This window comes from Tiliqua scincoides, chromosome 4 (assembly GCF_035046505.1).
Source record: "Tiliqua scincoides isolate rTilSci1 chromosome 4, rTilSci1.hap2, whole genome shotgun sequence".
In the NCBI taxonomy this organism is placed as follows: domain Eukaryota; kingdom Metazoa; phylum Chordata; class Lepidosauria; order Squamata; family Scincidae; genus Tiliqua; species Tiliqua scincoides.
Genome location: NC_089824.1, coordinates 191,706,181 through 191,715,880, shown reverse-complemented (window position 1 = coordinate 191,715,880; position 9,700 = coordinate 191,706,181). Strand labels below are relative to the sequence as shown.

Below are 9,700 nucleotides of genomic sequence, written 5' to 3'. Positions count from 1 at the left end.
TCAATAGTTCTACAACTTGTTAACATGTTTGGTTGCAATGAACCCTCACCTACAAGCCCTTGTTCCAGAAGATTTAATGTCTCTTTTGTGTCCTCCTTCCACAGGCAGGCAGAAAAATCAATCGCTGTTACATTTACATCAATTGCCTGTCTTTTTTTTTTTTTGACCTGGCTTGTAACACTGGTATGCATCTGTAGAATCATGTCTTGTGGGATAAGGCAGCTGTGAGAATCTTGATTCACTTTGATTCTTGAACTTTGCATGTACTATAGACACTATCAAAGAACAACTCTCCAGCTAACAGATACTTCTGACACCTGCATCCATTTTACCAGCACTTCTTTTATTAACCAATACAAAGGGTGTGTGTGTGTGTAGTTTTGCAAAGATATGAAAACAAGCTCTCCATTTGTGAAATTGCTGCAAAATAAATTTTTAAAACCTGACAATGACCCAAAGAGGGATGACATCAGGAATGTCTTAATAAGTGTTGTTACGCAAATATAAGAGGAAAGGCACATACAATGAGTTTTTATTCACTCCTTCAAAACGTTGTTTTGTACATACAGAAGTCACCTGTCTTGTGTCTGTATTAATGTCATTCAATATTGGTAGGCATATTCCCTTTTTCAGTATGGTCTGATTACACCATTATTACACCATTGTTAAAGCACACCAGTATGTTAAAGCACACTGGTGTGCTTTAACACAGTTCTTCTCAACCATAAGGAAATACTTTGCACCGATGTGTAGAATTTCAGCGTCTACATTGAACAATCCAAATAACCTGTTCACTGCAAGCCAACAACTTTCCTGATGAGGGGAGGGGGGGGCCAGGATGTCTTCTTTACAAGCAGAATCCAAAGAACATTTCTGAGTATGAGCAAATGCCATGACCAGACTGGATGGCTGAGTTGACTCATGCATGTTTGTCAAAACGTAATGTGATTGTTTCAACACGTCCCCAATGTTCATTTCAACCCATGTTGTGACAGGCCACCACAAAGCCTGTGTGTTTGACAAGAGCAGTGTTCTTCAACCTGCGGAACGTGGCCCCAATGGGATTGCGAAGCATCATTTGGGAGATCAAGCCTGTGCAAGAGGGCTTGGATCCAATCCAATAATGCCTTATCACAATGGAGTTTTTGATGTAATCATGCACAGCCTCTTCTCCCTGTCTTGCCCCACAGCTCCTGAGGCCAGCCCTCCTCTGGCTGCTACCTCACAGGGTTGTTGTAAAGGCACAAGAGGTCAGGGGAAACAGTGAGCAGGGGCAGGCTTGGGTGATGACAGGGAAGGGGGTGGGCAGCTGGAGAGTCATGGGATTGGTCCCCAGTCTACTTACTTACATACTTACTTACTTATTGATGCCATGGCATAAAAAAGGTTGAAGACCACTGGACTAGAGCAAAGCCAAGGCTACATAAATCCACTTAACACACTGTGGGCGCAATCCAAAGGAGCCAATGGGCCAATGCAAGTCCTTGTGCCAGCCCAGGAGGGTCACAAACATGCCGTAAGGCACATTTGCACCTCCTCAGGAGGAAGCCGGGTTGGCACTCAGGAGGAAGTGCCAGCCTGCAGAGGCCAACACAAGCCTCCATGCCAGCTTCCTTCTCATTTGTTGCGTCAGCCCGGCTGGGTCAATGCAACAAAGAAAGGTAGACAGGAGGAGGTGGGAGGGAGGCGTTCCTGGGCGGGAGAGGGCAGGCGGTGGGCAGCCTTGGGGGCGGGTGGGGAGCGGGAGGTGGGGCTGGGATCCGTCAGTTATGCCAGATCCCAACCCCTGTTCCGGGGAGAACGGAGCAGCTTCAAGTCACTCCGCTCTCCTCTGACTTGTGCTACCTCAAGTGGTGGCACAAGTTCAAGGAGACCCATAGGCACCAGTGGCCCTTACCCAGAGGTAAGGGGAAATGTTTCCCCTTGTATCTGGCTGAGCCGCTCGTGGCCACAATCCTGCGCTGCACACAGCGCAAGCCTCTTGACTTGCCTGTTCCAGCGCAGGATAGGATTGCACGCTGTAGGCCCAGTCCTAACCAACTTTCCAGCACTAATGCTGCCACAATGCTGCCGCAAGGTAAGGAAACAAACAGTCCCTTACTTTGAGAAAGCCTCCATGACTGCCCCCTCCCCCCTGCAGAAAGCAGTGCACGCCCCATTGGAACGGCTGCATCAGTGCTAGAAAGTTGGATAGGATTTTGGCCTAAATTGTACTGGGTTGTGTGAATTGGCCCTCACTTGCAGTATGTGGTCCAAGGTACCATGGAAGCCTCTGGCACAAGTTGACTTGCTGAGATTAGCAAACAATGATCTCATACTTAGAGTTGTGCTTCCCGTCAAGAGGTGCAGCTCTACTAAGTTATACACATTGGGGTTCTGTGAACCCTTTATTAGAGGAAAGACAGAAAATGCAGTGTTCACAACAACATTCAGCCAGAGCTGTAACTCTGAAGATTAATGAACAAAAAGCTTAGAATGTTAGTAGACACATTCCAATGGGTTTTAATAAAACATTTGATGACCACTTCTTCTAATGATACAGTGTTCCACAAGGTGTGCTTCTGACCTCATTGTTCACACTGAAATCACTAGGCCACCCTAAGAAGAGAGAACACATAGGTATTCAAAATAATAACTATGGAATGACACTGTCTACTTTAATGCTATACACGGGGGGGGGGGGGAGGTCCCAAAAGGCAGAACACTTGAAATCTGATCCCATTGCTTGTGATAAACGCACAAGGAGACATGGCACACAGCTAGGATAGCATGACACATGTAAGCTGGTGATGCTTCTGCTAGCATGGTGGCTGGCCAGCTACTCTTAAAAAGATTGTACTGTTCAACCCTAGGAGTTCCCTCCACTCACTATGCAGCATGAAGTTGGTGCTTTGCTAGATGGATGACTACTTCCCCAATATTCTACAACATGGCAACTACCAAATTCTATGGCCTTCGTGTACCTGAGAAACAGCAGTGTTGACTTTGGTCCACTTGACATTTAGAACAGAAGGTAACGTAATTCCTTCACTGAGCATGCCTAGAAGAAAGAAAAGCCTTGTCTCAGAATGAGTGTTAAGAACATAAGAACATAAGAACATAAGAACAGCCCCACTGGATCAGGCCATAGGCCCATCTAGTCCAGCTTCCTGTATCTCGCAGCGGCCCACCAAATGCCCCAGGGAGCACACCAGATAACAAGAGACCTCATCCTGGTGCTCTCCCCTACATCTGGCATTCTGACTTAACCCATTCCTAAAATCAGGAGGTTGCGCATGCACATCGTGGCTTGTACCCCATAATGGATTTTTCCTCCAGAAACTCGTCCAATCCCCTTTTAAAGGCGTCTAGGCTAGACGCCAGCACCACATCCTGTGGCAAGGAGTTCCACAGACTGACCACGCGCTGAGTAAAGAAATATTTTCTTTTGTCTGTCCTAACCCGCCCAACACTCAATTTTAGTGGATGTCCCCTGGTTCTGGTATTATGTGAGAGTGTAAAGAGCATCTCCCTATCCACTCTGTCCATCCCCTGCATAATTTTGTATGTCTCAATCATGTCCCCCCTCAAGCGTCTCTTTTCTAGGCTGAAGAGGCCCAAACGCCGTAGCCTTTCCTCATAAGGAAGGTGCCCCAGCCCCATAATCATCTTAGTCGCTCTCTTTTGCACCTTTTCCATTTCCACTATGTCTTTTTTGAGATGCGGCGACCAGAACTGGACACAATACTCCAGGTGTGGCCTTACCATCGATTTGTACAACGGCATTATAATACTAACCGTTTTGTTCTCAATACCCTTCCTAATGATCCCAAGCATAGAATTGGCCTTCTTCACTGCCACCGCACATTGGGTCGACACTTTCATCGACCTGTCCACCACCACCCCAAGATCTCTCTCCTGATCTGTCACAGACAGCTCAGAACCCATCAGCCTATATCTAAAGTTTTGATTTTTTGCCCCAATGTGCATGACTTTACACTTACTGACATTGAAGCGCATCTGCCATTTTGCTGCCCATTCTGCCAGTCTGGAGAGATCCTTCTGGAGCTCCTCACAATCACTTCTGGTCTTTACCACTCGGAAAAGTTTGGTGTCGTCTGCAAACTTAGCCACTTCACTGCTCAACCCTGTCTCCAGGTCATTTATGAAGAGGTTGAAAAGCACCGGTCCCAGGACAGATCCTTGGGGCACACCGCTTGTTAGTAAGATAGTGTTCTTACTATCTAACCTTATTTTTTGCTTATTTTCTCTATTTTTGGACCACCACCACCCCCCCCCAAGTATCTGTGATGCCTCTGCATCCTAAAAGCTACTGTGGGATATTATCTCTGATTCATCCTTCTGCAGTACCCCTTGTCCTTTCTGAATTCAACATCACTACAGACATGCAACATGGCATCCTAGACAAGCCCATGTGGATTTGGTGTCTTTTTTAATCAGTTTCCTTCAAACAAAGAATTTTGACCAACCCAACACAGTGAGTCCTATGTGCTCACTGTTTAGGTAGCCAAGCCCAACTGGTGTGGTGAGATGCCCAAGTGGACATAGCTCATCCAATTGAATGACCCTGTAATGTCATCAACCCAAAGTTTTTTAGGTTCATGCTCACAGCTGCTTGGATTATTATCTCTGATTCATTGTTGATGTATCGTGCCCAAACATTAATGCAGGACTCACAAACTCCCAGTGGGAGTGCAGGAACCAAAACTCATCCCTTTCTCTTAGACAGGGTGAGTAAGGATGGAGAAGAGTATCCAGCAATTTGCATTCAGAAACTTTATTTCCAGCTTGTCTTCTAAGCCCTGGTGTCAACATTTTGCAAACCACCCATCTTAGCCAGTCCTCTCTTATCTTGTGAGTCCTTATCAGTCCTCTCTTGATATGTATCTTTTATGTTGGTCAATCCCCTTTTATCCTTTTGGTCTTCTGTAGCTCTTCCCATTTCTGTTATTTTGATGTGTTTATTTGATCTTTTTGGTAACTAATCATTCTTGATTACCTGCCTGGTCTCTGTTCATAGGGAATGGATTAGCCATGCTTCCCCAGATTGCTCTATTCTCACTACTGTTTGTTTGGGTTCTCCTGCAATTGGGAATCCTTTGGTTCTTGTGCAAGTGGGTGTGGAAGGCCACAATACAGGTATTACATTGTCTGGATTAGATTGTCTGAACAGGCTGTCTATTTCCCAGCCTTGGTAGGGGTAGCTGAGTCATGCCAAAACTCCAAATACCCTCAGACCAAACAGTAGGAGACAGGAGAGGACAAAGGAGGAGATATGTCACTAACTGTTAGGCGTTGCACCTGTTTGGCCATTTCCCCATATTTCCTGCCTTTGTCCTCATTCTCCACAAGTTCCCAAGCAGCTACAAACTACTTTGGCATCCATAGGACTGGCTGTGTGGGGAAAAATAAAAATGACATTAGGCCAATCACCAGCTTCTCATATTGCATTTTGAATAATTTCCCACAGTGTGTATTTGAGCCCATTTGCTCAAATTTGCTATTGCTAGTTTTCTGTGAATTATCTGCCTGCCCTTACCATTCATGGCTGGTAGGAAGCTGTTTAAGTAAATGCTGTTGATCCACTCATGAAGCTTCTGTGCCTGGAAAACAGGACATTCATTCATTGGAATCAAAGATGGGCATATGTCCCATGCTTTGGTACAATTTTTGATCCAAATATTCTATTCATCATCTTTGGTGGAGTGGGTCACCTTAAGGGACCAAAAGGGAGGGGAAAAGTGGATTCGAGTAACACTAAAATTCTTTAAACAACTCATTGCTGTATTTTCTATGTTTATAATAATTTTGTTTAAAGGAGAAAGATTAACAGAAGCTACGTTTTATCATGTGCCAACCTTCCTTCCAGAATTCACATGATCCATTAAAAACCAATTTTTACAATAGTGTGTATTTAGTCTGGGTTCTCCAAACCAAAAACACAAAGATGTTCCTAAACCAGGTAGATGAGCATGCACGAAGAATGAAGGAAACAAGACAGCATGTATGCCAAGAAGAGGGAGGAGAAGCAGTACAGTCAGGATTAGAGAGATGGAAAGCTTTCTGTCCCCTTTTTTGTGGAGTATCAAGCCATTACTGTTGCTACTTTCTCTCATAGCCCAGTCCTGTCCAGAACCCATGGCAGTAGATCTCACAATCTGCTACTGTAAGTCCCCGTATGGCACAGGAAAAGCTACACCACTGTCCTGTACTTTGGGACCTCCAGCACTAACAGCCATAGGCCCCACATGGGCACCACATGCTCACACAGCCCATGTTAGAGCAGGTAAGGTGGCAAAGGGGTGCAATTCAGGAAAGGAGAGTGGGGAGCTGACTGAATCAGTGACAGGAGGGGGAGGATCTTGGCAGAGGTGGTGCATCCCAAGTTCCTACCCCCTTTTACTGTCCCAGCATGTTTCCTGAGGCTCCTTGGACTTACATCAGCTGGCGTAGGTCCAAGGAGACCCATTGGCAGCCAGATGACTTATGGAGAAGCAAGATTGATTTTTATCTCTCCTGGGCTGTCTGGTGTCCCGTTTTCCCCTCCCCCAGCATAGCATGCAGTGCATGCTCTGTTGGCACTGCTGCATCATGAAGTCTGCTGCAGGAAGACTTACATTGCTAGATCCAACCGATGAAGACGCTCGAACAACATCAAAGCTAGAGGGAAAGGAACCATGTTGTTATATTAGAAAAATGCAAGGTCAGTAATTCTGCTGAGAAAGCTAGAGGCTTGGAGGTTGAGCAAATCCCTGAACCTGACATTCTCTCACACATTAGGAGAATGTCATCGACTCTATGGTTTTCTTCCTTGCTCTTTACAATCTAATGTATAAGGAGGAGGTAGGTTGGAGAATAAGCTGTACAGTACCCAAGGATCTTGAAGATGATGAGGTGCACAATGTTTTTCTTACATAGACATCACATCCATGTAGGAAAGGATGTGTACATTGCGTATACACTGTCATGCATAAAAAGACACACTGCATTCTTCCTACTAGACAGCATACTGATATTGCACATATTTGCTTTTGGACAGAAAGGATATCTAAGGTGGGGAAGATTGTCTTATGTCAGACCCTTATATAATCTGAAATCCATTATATCATGTAAATATTCTTTCTACTGCAGACACAATTGTCCCCACCTCTGATTCATTAGGAGAAAAATTCATATGTCATTTCCTTTGGCTTTTTCAACTCTTTTCCAACATTTTTTTTTAGACAATTGGTATTCCTTTGGTTTGAACCAGTCTTCTGAATGGTTCAGCAGCCCCCCAGATAGTGAATTGCCACAGTCTACAAAAGTTAGAAAAGTGTGTTGAGAACCCTCCTCTTTTACTTAGTTTTAAATGGATGTAATATGTTGAATTAATGTGTGCTATGAACAGTTCACAGCTACTCCACGTTTTCTTGGAATTAATTTTACCACTCTATATTGGCAACAGTGGATTGCGCAGGATGGAGAATTTGCAGTGTTTTTAATATGAAATTGCACAATGGCATGAGAAGTGGGGACTAGCTTCTGGACCATACTAGGGATGAGAAAATACTGGAAATAAGAAATTTTAGGATCCAATCCTATACGCAGTTATCTGGGAGTAAGGGTGCAATCCTAACCCACTTTCCAGCACTGACATAAGGGCAATGCAACTTAGGGGTAAGGGAACAAACATTGCCATACCTTGTAGAGGCCTCCGTGACTGCCCCCCAACTGCAGGATGCAGCATATGCCCCACTGGCACAGCTATGCCAGGGCTGGAAAGTGGGTTAGGATTGCGCCCTAAGCCTCACTGAACTCAAGAGGGCTTCATTCTACGTAGACTGGCATGGTAATTCTTGCTATTCCAAAGGAATGCTGATAAAGAATAAATTATTGATCAGGCACCTACAATTTTAAACAAGTCTAACACTCCTAGCAAGCCTACAATTCTAAACAGCAAGCCTAACATATTGACCTAAGTATTACTAGCTGTTCCTGATCTATTCTTCCTTCCTGGCAGATTTTTCTCTAATACTAATCAAAACTGCAGTCAATAGGACAAATACCTGCTTTGCGACAAAGAGATGAACAGTTTTCCGTTGGAAGCAGAGCACTTTGCTTTGAAGACCATGTTCTGCAATTGAAAAAAAGGTATAAGTCATTGCAAAAGACTAACATGGCACAGCAGCAACTGTTACCTTGCACATGCCCGATCTCATCTGATCTCGGAAGCTAAGCAGGGTCAGGCCTGGTTAGTACTTGGATGGGAGACTGCTTGGGAATACCAGGTGCTGTAGGCTTATACCATAGTCTTTCGAGTCTGAAGGTTGCCAACCAGCATGGCACAGGCTCAGCTAAAATCTCAGCAGTGTCGTTGTGTTGCTTGTCTGTGACATTCCAAGTTTGTGCCATGGGAGAAAAGCAAGGATTTGCTGAGGCCAGAACAGCACTGGCAGAGGCAAATTAATTGATCTCTGTTTTATAAATTGTTGTTTACACTCGGTATGAGGGGGCGGAACAGCACTCATTTCTTGGACAAGCAGAGTTATATACACAATATGAAACAAGCTTAATTTGGCTGAAGTGGTCCTGTTCTGTTCAAAAGCAACAGGCCACTGCTTTACTAGTTAGTAATCTTTACTAGTACTGTAATCCATCTAGGAAGCTTAGGGCGCAATCCTATCCTGCGCTGGAACAGGCGAGCCAAGAGGCTTGTGCTGTATCCAGCGCAGGACAGCGGCCATAAGCAGCTCAGCCAGAGGCAAGGGGAAACATTTCCCCTTACTTCCAGGTAAGGGCTGCTGGCCCCATGGGTCTCCTCGGACTTTGTGCCACCTCTTTAGGTGGCACAAGTCCAAGGAGAGCAGAGCGACTTGAAGCTGCTCCGTTCTACCCGGGAATGGGGGTTGGGATCTGGCAGTTACAGCCCCTCCTCCCACTCCCTGCCCACCCACCCCCAGGGCTGTCCCCCGCCCACCTTCCCTCTGCCCAGGAATGCTTCCCTCCCACCTCCTCCCCACTTCCCCCCACCTACCTTTGCTGCTTGCATTGGCACAGCCAGACCGATGCAAGTCTCAGTGAGGAAACCACCATGGAGGTTGGATTCAGCCTCTGTGTGTCAGCGCATCTCCATGTGCCAATGCGGCTTCCTCCTGAGGAGGCGCAAATGTGCCTTATGGCACATTTCCAGGATTATGCCCTTAATATACCTATGGCTCAATTCAGACAATCTGAACCATGATGGAGTATGTGTGCTCTCCCTCCCTCCCACTTTTGTGGGAATGGGACTGGAAGCTTCTACTTCCAGTTTTCTATAAACTATACTTTTAACAACAATATGTACTCAGAAAACTAATTTATTGAAACCATGGTAAGTTAAATAACCAAGATATTAAATTGCAGTTTGATCCTGGTTTAATATCCTGATTCATGAACTAATCGTGGTTGGGATAAACCACAATTTCCCAAGTTTGTATATTAACAGGAAACCAAAGTTAATTCATAGCCGAAAGTGGGAGCTTTCAATCTTGAAGGCATCACTCCCTGACTCATTTTGTTAATACATAAGGAACTGAAGTTGAATATTCTGATATTTGGATTCCATTTCTAAGATGTGTTAGAAGCAGAATCATGAAGACATGTTATATTGATATGTTTTAAGGACCAAAAAAATGAGCAATGTTAATAGATATTAATGGTAAGGAATAAAATTTGCAAT

General features: G+C 44.9%; 1 pseudogene; it reads left to right on the top strand.

Moving 5' to 3' along the window:
• The first annotated feature begins 8,162 nt into the window (after positions 1-8,162).
• On the top strand, positions 8,163-8,282 carry LOC136650544 (5S ribosomal RNA; annotated as a pseudogene).
• Positions 8,283-9,700: the final 1,418 nt, after the last annotated feature.